The sequence below is a fragment of the Akebia trifoliata genome, chromosome 7, assembly GCF_017979445.1.
Source record: "Akebia trifoliata isolate Shusen 1 chromosome 7, ASM1797944v1, whole genome shotgun sequence".
Lineage (NCBI taxonomy): Eukaryota > Viridiplantae > Streptophyta > Magnoliopsida > Ranunculales > Lardizabalaceae > Akebia > Akebia trifoliata.
The window spans coordinates 9,362,980-9,377,080 of NC_141381.1; positions in this window are offsets into that span (position 1 = coordinate 9,362,980).

Here is a 14,101-nt window from a genome sequence, read left to right on the forward strand (position 1 = left end):
AACAAAGAATGTCTTTATTTTGTTGACTAATGATAATTTGACTCTCTTTTTTTAGATGCCCTCATATATATATATATAGAATCATGAATCTTTCATTTGTGCATCCCGAAGCAAAGGATCTACTATTTTATGATGGGGGCCGTCTGAACAAAAAGCATCAGATTATCACAATTTTTTTTTTTTTAATTAAACTATTTCTAATATAAATATCAATTAAAAAATTAGAAATTAAAAATTAAATATTTAATTATACAAAAATAAATATACCCAAAAGGTTGGAATGTCTAATATTGTCTCTATGAAATAAACCCATCCCTTCTGTCCTACAAAAGATTTCTTAAATTCATAGTACAATTCAATGCACTTTAATGGTTTTATCTTAATTCTTCCAAAACATAATTTATCTTCAAGTCCCTGTCAAGGGGTCCTTATGTGAAAAAAAGAATGTTGTGGGGACATATTTTAGACTACTCGATTTAATTAACTTAGACATGATGAGACGGAGATTTGTCAGACATTGGAAAAAACTGCAAAAGTAGATACTACTTCAATTTTGACCATTGGATACAAGAACTTTGGAGAATGACATTATTATTCCTAAATCTAAGGTTGAAGTTGAGCTAGTAGTGTACTAAACAACTACTTGGTGTATGGAATCAGTATTCATTAAACTTAATTAATTATCTTCTGACTACGACACTTACTTGGACAGATATAGTCAGAAATGACGGTGTTTTGCGACAACGGCTTAATATCTTACAAAGGATTTTGTTACCAACTGCCCTAAGGGCACACGTTAGGCTGCATTAACTACACTTAACAAATTGAATTTTCTACCAAAATTGCCCTCAAAATATTTTTTTTTAAATGCTAAAAATACCCTCAAATGCTTATTTCCAAGGTGCATAAGCTGCATTAACTAAACTTTGGAAATTGAATTTCCCACCAAAATTTTTTAATGTAAAAAAATACCATCAAATGCTTATTTTAAATTGATGACATGTCCTTGACCTTGGTCTTCTCTTACAAACTACCGAAAGATGACCTCAATGCTCTCATCCTCCAACTCCTCCTCCTTATCACTTAAGTTTTATTTTTCTTTTCAGCGTTTTTATTTTTCTTTTTAGCGTTTCCTCGACTCAATTCTCTTATCTTTCAAACTCATCACATGCACTTCTAGGATTTAGTCATTACTTGGATAATGCACGTGTGCTGCACGTGAATATATATTTATTTGACATAGAATTTATATTCATTAGTTTAAAAATTATAACATTGAAGAATAATTTTCCATTTATATATGTCTATTTTATTTGCAAGTGTGAATTGGAATTTGAATAATTTTAAATGATTAATATTCCTAAAAGAATTTATATTGAGAATCTTTGGTTTATCAGTCTCAAGTAAATTACTTAAATCAAATTTTCATCAAACAACATAGTTTACTCAAGATCTTGAAAAAAAAAGTTTAATGGAAGACGTGGGGGATTTTTTGGATCTCCCACTCCTCGAGATTCATATTGAAATAAATGCTTCATTCTGATCTTCTTCTCTGATGATCTTCTAAGTTTTTTATTGTCTTCTTCGATAAGCCTTCATTTTTTGATCATTTTCTCCGTCGACCTTTACATGAAAAGAAACCGGTGTGGGCCGATAAAAAAGTCTTCGACAATCAAGTTAAAACTTGATTAAAATTGCAGTGCAAATAGAAGAAAATTTTAGCAAAAGATTTATGTGTGATTTGTGTCGTTAAGGCTTAAGTGGGAAAAGTCTCCCTATTTATATATTGAACTCATTAAAAAAGGTAGTAAACTCAATTATAACCATTCTCCCATGTTGTTTTGATGGCAATAAAGATTCATTCCTTATGATTCTTGTAACTTACATGAGGAGTGGCATAAATGTGTAAAAGTCTTAGCTTAGTGGCTATTTAGTTTTCGAGTTGACTTAATCAAAGTATATAATTGTAGTTCCTTCGGGCATCATGTTTAATTTTTTCTACTTGGGCAACTTAGTATGGTTGTCACTTTAGTTACTATGTGGATTTCTCATTAGCTTAGGTGGTTGAACCTTTTAGTGTTGAGTATCACGTTGAGAAGATGGGTCGATCTTGATAGCTGAACCTTTTGGTATTTGAGGAACTAGTCAAGGGGATAGGTCAACTTTGATGGCCGAACTACCTAGTGTAAAAAGACTTATTGACCGAGCTACTTTAGGGTCAAATGATACGTATTGTAAAGCCCCATATTTTTAAATACGAATCTTGAGAAAATTTATAGTTTAACAAATAGGAGAAAAAATTTGTAGAATTTTTGAAATTGATTACACCATTAGATCCACACCGAAAAATTAACTAAAATAGACTATAAGATCACGAAAATCGAGATTCAAGATATAGACTTTTTAATTAAAATAAATGCTATAAATACTAGGACTTTTTAACTCTATAGATACTAAGACCCATGAAAATTTCACATATTCTTTATCTATTTTCCACGACATCTTCTCTTAAAAGAAAATCCTTAAAAAAAATAAAAAATAAAAAACTAGCCTCCTTTGTTTTTTACCTAAATTTTCATTGATTTAGAAGATCTGTTGAATATCGCCATAGAAGAGAAAAATGATCAGATCATCGCAACCTTTGAGGAGATATAATAAATTAGAAATTTTGACAATATACGACACAAAACCTTTGACCCAACTTGATCTCCTGCGTGCATCGTAAAGTTTTTAGCTTTCAAATTTGAGGTATGACACTTTTTGACCTTTCTAATAGTCTTAGTTTTGATTTGCATCATATATTCAATTTTAAAAACCTAATGTTATTTTCATTAAAGTTAGGATAAAGTATATTTTTCAAAAATAATGATTTTAGATGTATTACTTGGTGCTCCACGATGACTCTTTATCTTTTTTTCAAGTTTTTTTGAGTTTTCTGTAACACCCCGGATTTTTAACTCATATCTCGAGGAAAGTAAATGGTGAGATTTGGAGGGAAATATCGAATGAGAGACTTAGAGTAAAATACTCGAATATTGCTATGATTAATTTTGAGGAAAACCGACTTCGTCATTAGATTCAAAAGGATCGGAATATATACATTAGCCTGTAAGCAAGTCCGAATTCGAATTCGGATAGAGAAGTTATAGAATCCTCGAATTTCGTGTTAAGTGGGATCCAAAACAGTGGAATTTTGTTAGAGCGAGAATCGAAAAGATTTGATGACACCATTAGATCCGAATCGAAAAATTATTCGAAATGGTATATTCGTTTGTCGTTTTCCGAGTCCGAATAGTTAAGTTACGATCGAAACTAGAAATGATGGGGAAATTACAAGTATACCCTCAGCCCTCTTATAAAAGAAAACTCACTTTCTTTTATTTCATTTCACTTCTTCACTCTTCTCCAAAGAACTCAACTCAGCCATTTTCTAGACCTAGGGTTTGAACCCATTCCTATCAAGATCTATCCCAATCAAGTCCGAGTTGAACCTCGACGAAGAAGGCAAAGTCATCGGCGTTGTCGAGCTCTACATCCTCACCCCATCCAACCTCCATTTCCTCTTCTTTTCTCTTGGTCTCCCACAAGAATCAGCAAGTGGGTTTTTGTGTAATCACTTGGAATCTCATCCATATCATAGGAGAGTCGTTGTTGGTCATTAGGAAGCGGGGAGAACACCTTCAAAGAGGGTTTCACAACCAACCACTCCGTTGGCACCCGAGTTCAACCACTTTTGGAACTTCGAGCCGCTTAACATTGATCCTTAGTGTTGATTCATCACCATTGGCGTCCACATACAGGTAAGGGACTTCCAATTCTTATTGGTAGCTTTAGATTTCCGAAATGTGCATTTAGGATTTTGAAACAAAACTTATTGTTTGCATTTAAATCGTAGAAATTGGTGTTTGATTTCAAATTCATGGTAGAAGTAGGTGTTTTGTTTATGATTTATCGAATTTTGATAACAAAATCGTGGGTGGGTCGAATGGTTGGAAGAATGGAAGAAGAAATCGAAAAAGGGATCGAAAAACCCAAAAATCGCAAGCGAGGTTCAGGCTGTAGGTGGGAAGGGTCGGTGCCACCGGCACCTACCGAAGGCATCCTGTCGGTCCCACCGACAGAATGTTGCTTCTGCCACCGACGAAATCAAGAAACTGTCGAAAACTTTGTTCTGTCGGCAGGACCGTCGGTCCCACCGACACCTGCCGATGTGTATTCTGTCGGTTCCACCGACAGCATATTGGTTCTGCCACCGATAGACACAGTTTTGATCAGAACAGTGTTCTGACTCTTGGCTTGACCTCCTCACACCTTATACATTATTTTTACTTTCCATTTACTTTAAGTTCTTTAATGAAATTAAGGTTTTACCCCCCATTTCGGAACAATGGGAATGGTTTTAAGATCCAAATCTCAAAGGATCAAAATCCGAATTTTGGTTTAAAGAACAAAACGTAATTTTCGACGTTTTCGGCAAGTTTTCAAAATGAAATAACTTTCGCGTTTCTTTGAATTAGATTACAAAAACTATATGGTGTCGAATCTCATGATCGAGACTTTCATTTCGAAAAACCCGTTTTCAATTTCGAGAACTTTGAAAATTTGAGTTTCTGACACTTAGACAAATTTTCACCAGCTTTCTCTATTTTTAACAGCCTTGGTCCCGAGCATCGCTGGGACTTTGTTTTTAAATAAACTTTGAGGGTTTTTAATAGAAAGACCAAAAGAATGACTTTGAAATATTGAAAATGGATGGCCGATGTGAAAAGATGAAAAGTGAGAATGTCGAGAGAATGGGAAAAAGGGAATGAACGGTAAAATGTCAAAATCATACTCGAGGGGTGATGTCTGCATTTTACATTGTATGTTGTGTGTATGTTGGTGAAAGGATATCCAGGTTATTAATGAAAGGGTTGCATGTTTATTTCCGATTGTGTTAGCGCTTGCGCTGAGTACTGTTATTTATTTTAGGCCGGGTGGCCACGGTTGCATGGTAGGAACTGGATATCCGTTCTCAACCCTGTTCTGTTAATTTCTCTTTTGTTTTAAATGAAAAATCATATATGTACGTAGCTACTTTGTGAGCTGTTAAAGGGTTTGTGAATGCCTGAAGGGATAGTGTGTCACATCATCCGGAGGGGTACACTATCCTGGGATGTACGGTAGGGACCACCAAACTCATACGTGGTATGGGACGCGTATGAGAGTGGAGTCACAACTGGAATCTGGGCCCATTCCTTTCTTATCTTTACCAGTGAACGTGTTTTGTAAAGGTGGTCGTATACGAGTGGAGTGTCATTTGGGAATCAACTGCACGCCTGATAGGCATAGACGAAGATGATTAGTCAGTGATCACTAACAATCTAGTAGTAGTCGAACGTTCTGACACATCGAAAAGAGACCCATTGCTTACGGTCACGTCAAACGGCTAGCCTGAGCCGGATAAATGGTCACCCGTGTGGTAAGTGCAGCAACCGGCCACAAAATCAGGAACTAAAAACCAGATTTATGTTGTAACATCATGTCCTGACTGGGAGCGATCCAGTCGTGAATCCCAACTCTTTAATTCCAATACTCCACCATTTGTATTATGTATCTGTTGTTATATTTCGAATTATAAATGAGAAGCATGTCTATTATTTCAATATTGGCAATCTTATTTGCATAAAATGAAAAATGTATGATGAGTATGGATGATTGATGCTATGTGTAATTTTTAAAACTGTTTAGCTGCTCATCCCTGGCTATATGTACCAGTTGATCGTATTTTATCTTGTAAAACCTTGCATGTATTAAAAATACTCAGTATGCTTTATTCGATCATGCTTAGGAAGGGTTATTGGTAGGAATTGGCTGTGGACTTGCTGGGTAACTTTCGTTACGCACCATTTCCTTCCTATTTTTTTTAGTTTCAGCACTTGCAGCTACCGAGACAGGCGTAGAGTCAGTAATTGAAGAGTATCTTGTCGGTTAGATCGACGATCAGAGTTCATTGCCTGGTGAGCACTAGGGCTACATCCGTTAGAATTGTCAGTTTCATCCAGGATGTATGTAGTTTTTGGATTGAGAGTTTAGGCCTATGTTAGAGTGAGAATGTTTTGGTAAGCCTGTATATGATTAAATCTTCCGCACTCTGATCTACTTACATGTTAGATGTAATTAGTCTTCCGCTGTTATTTTCCTGTATCTACATTTTTATATACAGGTTTTGTTATAAATTTGTTTATCAGGTTTGAGTTCCGTAAAACGCTAACATAAATAGAGGAGACCATGCTGAAATTTCGAGGTGCCACCTAGTACCTTGGTATTTGGCCTTGGGATTTGTGTTAGCGTTTGGCGGGGCGTCACATTTCGATTATAGGGATCTTCTAAACTTTCCTAATAGTCATAGTTTTCAATACATCATTGCTTTTGATTTAAAATCTTGTATGTTTTATTTTAAACTAAGAAAATATTGATCTCTTATAAAATCATGTTTAGAATTGTTTATTCAGTATATTTTCTTATTGAATCGATTTAAAAAATTATTTTTGAAGAGTTTTGATAGATTTGAAAAAATTTGTCGAAGGGATGACCAATCCCTTCCTCTTGGTCAACCCAAAGAAAATTGACTGACCAAGACTTCGCCCCACGAAGAACTTGAGAGAGAGAAACTCTTGGGTTTAGTCGACCAAATTACCTCGATTACCCAACCCTATGTAAAAAGTTCCAGTTCAGTTTGTTTTCAACACTATTTTTTCCCTCCTGTTTGTACACTTTTCAACATCTTAGTTTAATTAAAAACATTTAAATAAATGTCATTTTTAATTTGAGTTTTTCATTTATTTTAAGTTATTTAATGAAAATAAAATATTATCCCCCCTCCCATTTAGAAACAATGGGAATGGTTTAAAAATTCAAGTCTCAACAAATAAAAATCTAATTTTTAAGTTCACAAACAAAATGCGATTTTCGACGTTTTTGTCAGATTTTCAACTCCTGACTTCTTAGACTTTTCGTTCGAACTAAACTTTAAAAAGTATATAATGTCAAATGTCTTATTTAAGACTTCATCTTTAAAATCGTTTTCAATTTGAAGAACTTTAAAAAATCATTTTTTCAACACTTAGACAAATTTTCATAATTTTAACCAACCTTCAATAGTTTTACCCCGAATTACCTACATAAACTACCTTTTACCATTTTTTATTGTTGTCTTAAAAATAATTCAAATCAAAATTAGATATTTAGCTATCCAATTTCTTATACTTGAAATGGTCGCAATCAAAGAGTCATATTTCAAAATCTTGTTAGTCAATCTCATTTTTTATAATAGATACTTACTTAATTTAGAATTTCAAAATGGATGTTTACTGACAAACGTATCTTTATTCTTCTTTACAATTTTATTTTTAAAAAGATTATGAATAAAGTAATTGATTGAAATGATTACGGTAAATTCTTGAATAAACTTTCTCACATTCCTTTGATACTAGAGAATTGCAATTACGAAAGGAATTGTAATATCTCCATTGTGGTAATTTTCTCATCTTTGATTATGCACATAAGTTCAAAATAGTTTGTGAGAATCTTACATCTATTGGTTGTTTTATTAGGGATTCTAAGAAATTTTTTGATTTCTCAAAGGATTCGATCCAAATTATGAGTCTTTTACGATAATGATTTTAGTAAAATCACATGTTTTTTCCTTTAAGGAACTTTTGTCTTTTCTTCAATCTCAAAAACTTCTTCTTAAATCTCTCCAGTACTCCAAATCAACCTATGAAATTGATTTACAGTCCAAAAAGGTGGACATTTCGACTCTTATTTAAATAGAGGAAGATGTCGAAATGATAGAAGAAACTCCAACAACAAAGGCAATCATTAACAATACCAAAATTTTACACATCCTCGACCAAATGGGGAAGGGTGTTTTACTCAAAATAGGGTTCAAAATTCCTCCATTCAACATGAAATTCTTACTACTATGCCTTTTCTTCCCAAATTAAAAGTTGTTCGTCAAATTTTTGGAAAATAATATCACAGTACTCTTAAATGCTATAATCTCAAGGCATTTTATTTTATATTCTTTTTATTTATTTTTATTATGTTGTCAACTAGGTAAAAGCTATCAACTTCTTTTTTCAATTAATGAAAAACAATGTATTTTTCTTTTACAAATATTTCATATGGACATTTGAGGTCTTTCTCTCATTAATTGAAATTTTGATTTTTGTTACTATATCATTTTTTATAAATGATTATAATCAATATTGTTGGTTTTATCCAATGCAATTAAAATATAATTTTTTTTTTCTATATTTCTCAAATTTCAAAATTTTGTTGAAAACCAACTTAATCACAAAAGCAAGATTTTGCAATGTGATGAAGGAAAAGAATTTTTAAAAAATCTGATTTTTTAACACATCTTAATTCATGTGAAATAGAAAAGAGAATATATTGTCTTCATACTCAAGTCCAAAATGGTGGGATTGAAATAAAACATCATCATATTGTAAAAATGAGATTTACTCTATTTTTTTAAAGACATGTTTCGACAAATTTTTGGGTTGAAGACTTTCTACAGTCGTGTATGTTGTTAATTATCTTCCTACTATTATGTTTCAAAACAATTCTTCATACATCGTGCTCTTTGGTAAGTTTTATTCTTTTCAATATTTCCTAGTATTTTAGTGCTAATATTTTTCTTACTTTAGATATTATTCTTCTCATAGACTTGTTCTGAAGAGCATTACATGTGTTTTCCTTCGTTATAGTCTCCAACATAAAGGATTTTAAAGTCTTGATCTAAAAAATGTAGGTTATACATTTCTTGTCATGTTCAATTTGAGAAGAACACTTTTCCCTTTAGGGATGAGATCTCAACCACTTAATTGAAAAGTTCTTTGATTTAATTCTATGATCTCATATTTAGAATATTAGATAATAAGTATTCAAAATATGAACAACCATCAATATCGCAATAGTCTATCACATCTTCCACTCATGAACATTCATTCAAGAAAATTATTTATTTCTATTCTACATTACTTTTAGATATTACATTTCTTTCACATAAATATGTTGTTCTTCAACAATAATTCAATACTTTCTATTTCGCTTCCAGTCTTACATAAAAATATAACAATCTTTATCTTCACCAATCCATGATAGTGATTCTTTCCTGCTAATACCTATTGAAAAACAAACATTCACTCGTATGATACCTCAATCAGACCAAGATTAGTGTCATGTTCATCTTACTGATATGTCTATTCATTTTGTTGCCAATGACCTTGGTTCCACGAAGCACCAAGGAAATCTTGAGACCAGTCATTAAATACCTATTGTAAACATGAAATGTTCATCATTGAATCTCAATATTATTTTATTTGGAGTCGACACCATTTTTTTTAATAAATGGATGTGAATGGACATTTGAAATGATTTTAAAATCGATTTTATCATTTTAGTGACTCATGCATGGATAAGGCATGGTCTACCTCTACCTAAGATGTTAGTAGGTAGGTCTGGTTAGAAGATGGGGAAGGTGTTAGGCACCCCATCCTCTCCACGAAAGGTGTTATTTTGAAACTTGACCAATCTTTTATAAAAAATGCATAAAAATACATGTTTAGAGGTGGTGTATGCAATAAGTTTACATATTTCCTCAGAAAAGAGTTTTGATATCAATGTGAGATATTGGGAACATCTTATGAAAAAAGAATGACCCATCTAACCTATATTATTTTCATGTGTAGGAATATTGATTTGGACTTTTTAGAGAGACTTTATTATAGAGTTCTCTTAATGCCACAACCTTAATAGAGGGTTAGGAGTAGAAGATGCAAGTACTTGAAAATAAAAACATAATCTATACCTACCTTATTTCATTTATATACTTAAATGATGTTGAGTCTTGAAAGAAGTAATTTGAAGGTTGAGAGTTTTAGTTGATGGTAGAAGATGAAGGTTGTTGGTTGATAGTGAAGAGATGAATGAGTTATTGAGTTAACAGAGAGTTACAGAGGTAGAGTAGAAATTTTGATAGAGTTTTAGTTGAAAGATGAGGGTTTGAGAGCGTGAATTACTCATAGGAAATGATATTATTTATAGAGTTTTTCGAGAATTTTTAGTGATAAAATGGTCCAACCTTAAAAATAAAAAGAAATGGCATGAGGCCTTGATTGTTTTTTTTTTGAAATTTTCATTTTTATGATGATAAAAGTAGAATTGTGAGAAGAAACCCTAAAAGTATTTTTTATTTTTTATTTTTTAATAAATATAGGTGAGAGAACAAAAGTGTTTTTAAAAGGGTGAGTAGGAGAATGACATGTGTAAATGTGAAGTGGTAGGTAAAAAGTAGACCTTGATTCATTTGTAAATAACTCGTAAAGCATTTGTAACACCCCGGATTTTCAACTCATATCTCGAGGAAATTAAATGGTGAGATTGGGAGGAAAATGTCGAATGAGAGATTTAGAGTAAAATACTCGAATATTGCTATGATTAATTTTGAGAAAAATCGACTTCGCCATTAGATTCAAAAGGATCGAAATATATACAGTAGCCTGTAAGCAAGTTTGAATTCGAGTTCGGAGGAAAAAGTTATAAAATCCTCGAATTTCGCGTTAAGTGGGATCCAAAATAAAAAAATTTCGTTAGAGGGAGAATCAAGAAAATTTGCCTACACCATTAGAACTACAACGAAAAATTATTTGAAATGGTATATTCGTTTGTCACTTTCCGAGCCCGAATAGTTAAGTTATGATCGAAACTAGAAATGATGGGAAAATTACAAGTATACCCTCAGCCCTTTTATAAAAGAAAACTCACTTTCTTTTATTTCATTTCACTTCTTCACTCTTCTCCAAAGAACTCAACTCAGCCATTCTCTAGACCTAGGGTTTCAACCCATTCTCACCATGTTCTAGAGCGAACGAGTCCGAGTTGAACCTCGACGAAGAAGGCAAAGTTGTCGGTCACGACGAGGGCTACAACTTCACCACCTTTGGTTGTTCATTCTTGTTCGTTTTCTCCATCCTCCATCAAAACCAGCCGGGTAGCTCGAGTAAACCTCAACACATTCCATCCGAGGGCTTCATCGAGTTAGGAGCTAGGTCTATACTTCATTGTAGAAGCGAAGGAGAACGTCATTGTCGGATACCTTTCAAACCCTTGCTTAATTTGGCATCCAAGTCAGCCCAACCTCGACTCTCGAGCCATCCAACCCTGATTTGTAGTGCTAGCTTGTATCCTTGGCGTCCACAACCAAGTAAGGGACTTCCAATTCTTATTGGTAGCTTTAGATTTCCGAAATGTGCATTTAGGGTTTTGAAACAAAACTTATTGTTTGCATTTAAATCGTAGAAATTGGTGTTTGATTTCAAATTCATGGTAGAAGTAGGTGTTTTGTTTATGCTTTATCGAATTTTGATAACAAAATCGTGGGTGGGTCGAATGATTCGAAGAATGGAAGAAGAAATAAAAAAAAAAGGGATCGAAAAACCCAAAAATCGCGAGTGAGGTTCAGGTTGTAGGTGGGAAGGGTCGATGCCACCGGCACCTACCGAAGGCATTCTGTCGGTCCCACCAACAGAATGTTGCTTCTGCCACTGACGAAATCAAGAAGCCGCCGAAAACTTTGTTCTGTCGGCAGGACCGTCGGTCCCACCGACAACTGCCGATGTGTATTCTGTCGGTTCCACCGATAGCATATTGATTCTGCCACCGACAGACACAGTTTTGACCAGAACAGTGTTCTGACTCTTGGCTTGACCTCTTTTATTTCATTAAAAACATTTAAGTAAATGTCCTCTGTCAATTCTCTCACAATTTGTTGCACTCTTTCATATTCTTAGTTGAATGCATTACAAGTTTTATTTTTTAATTTTGAAAGGTGGATGACGTTTGATTTTGATGACTTGTGTAGATACGTGATTTTCAAATCCGAAAATCACCACTATGTGGATTTAGAGTTGTCACTATTCTTTTTTAGAAAGTGGTGTGAATGGTTACCTATAATGTATTTTTTATAAAAAATTATCGTTTTGGCATCATCGTGACTCTCGTATGGATAAAGTACCAGACTACCTAGGATCTACATAAGGGTTCGGTTAGAGAAAGGTGAATGTGTTAGGCACCCTTCTCTCTCTCTCTCTCTCTTTTTCTCCATCATCTTATGAATTTCTAAATAAAATTAAATAAATGAGGAGAGAAGTAGAAGAAGGAGATGGAGAGGGAAGAAAGGAGAATTAAAATAAAAATCGTACTCTAAACTCCTTGAAGCTTTTACTTTTTTTTTTTCTTCTCATCGAGTAGATTAATTTAGAACTTGAGTTCACTCAATTTCGTTATCGGGAGCCTTAGATATCATCGATGCAAGTTCAGATTGTATTTTCCTAATTCACAGAAAATCCGAATTTGTCTAATGTTTGCACAATTAATGTTCCTGAGAGTGAGCTCATCTCAACCATTGTCATTCTATCATCAATGTAACATCTATTGGAATCTCGATTTATTTTGGATCACCCAAAAGTGATCATTGATTGGATCTTAAAAATTATAAAAATTATGCCTATTGCAATGTTTGTTGGATCAATTATTATATGCCATGCACATTAATTGATTTGCCATGATCTTGACAGATATATTTGTGATGTGTTTGCTTTCATCTTAATTTCGATGTGATGGGTTTTGTATTATTTTCTTGATCAATATTCATTTCATATCCATATGTGATGACATAATTTAGCCCATGGGCCCATGTGTTTGAAAAAGGCCCCGGGCACACCCCACCCTGTTTAATTTTTAATTTTTAATTTTCATTTACTTTAAGTTCTTTAATGAAATTAAGGTTTTAACCCCCATTTCGGAACAATGGGAATGGTTTTAAGATCCAAATCTCAAAGGATCAAAATCCAAATTTTGATTTTAAAAACAAAACGTAAATTTCGACGTTTTCGACAAGTTTTCAAAATATAATAATTTTCACATTACTTTGAATTAGATTACAAAAACTATATGGTGTCGAATCTCGTAAGCGAGACTTTCATTTCGAAAAACCCATTTTCAATTTCGAGAACTTTGAAAAATTGAGTTTCCGATACTTAGCCAAATTTTCACCAGCTTTCATTATTTTTAACAGCTTTTGCCCCGTGCATCATCGGGACCTTGTTTGTGAATAAACTTTGAAGGTTTTCAATGGAAATACCAAAATAATGACCTTAAAAGATTGGAAATGGATGGTTGATTTGAAAAGACGAAAAATGAGAATATTGAAAGAATGAGAAAGGGATGAAACGGTAAATTGTCAGAATCACACCCGAGGGGTGATGTCTGCCTTTTACATTGTATGTTGTGTGTATGTTGGTGAAAGGATATCCAGGTTATTAATGAAAGGGTTGCATGTTTATTTCCGATTATGTTAGCGCGTGTGCTGAGTACTGTTATTTATTTTAGGCCGGGTGGCCACGGTTGCATGGTAGGAACTGGATATACGTTCTCAATCCTGTTTTGTTAATTTCTTTTTTGTTTTAAATGAAAAATCATATATGTACGTAGCTATTTTGTGAGCTGTTAAAGGGTTTGTGAATGCCTGAAGGGATAGTATGTCACATCATCCGGAGGGGTACACTATCCTGGGATGTACGGTAGGGACCACCAAACTCATACGTGGTATGGGACGCGTATGAGAGTGGAGTCACAACTGGATTTCGGGTCCATTCCTTTCTTATTTTTACCAATGAACGTGTATTGTAAAGGTGGTCGTATACGAGTGGAGTGTCATTTGGGAATTACATGCACGCCTGATAGGCATAGACGAAGATGATTAGTCAGTGATCACTAACAATCTAGTAGTAGTCGAACGTTCTGACACATCGAAAAGAGACCCATTGCTTACGATCACGTCAAACGGCCAGCCTGAGCCGGATAAATGGTCCCGCAAGCATGGTAGACACGACTAGCCACAAAATCAGGAACTACGATGTTATTGAAGAATATCATGTCCTGACTGAGAGCAATCCAGTTGTGAATCCTAACTCTTTAATTCCAATACTCCACCATTTGTAGTATGTATCTGTTGTTATATTTCGAATTATAAACTGATAAGCATGTCATT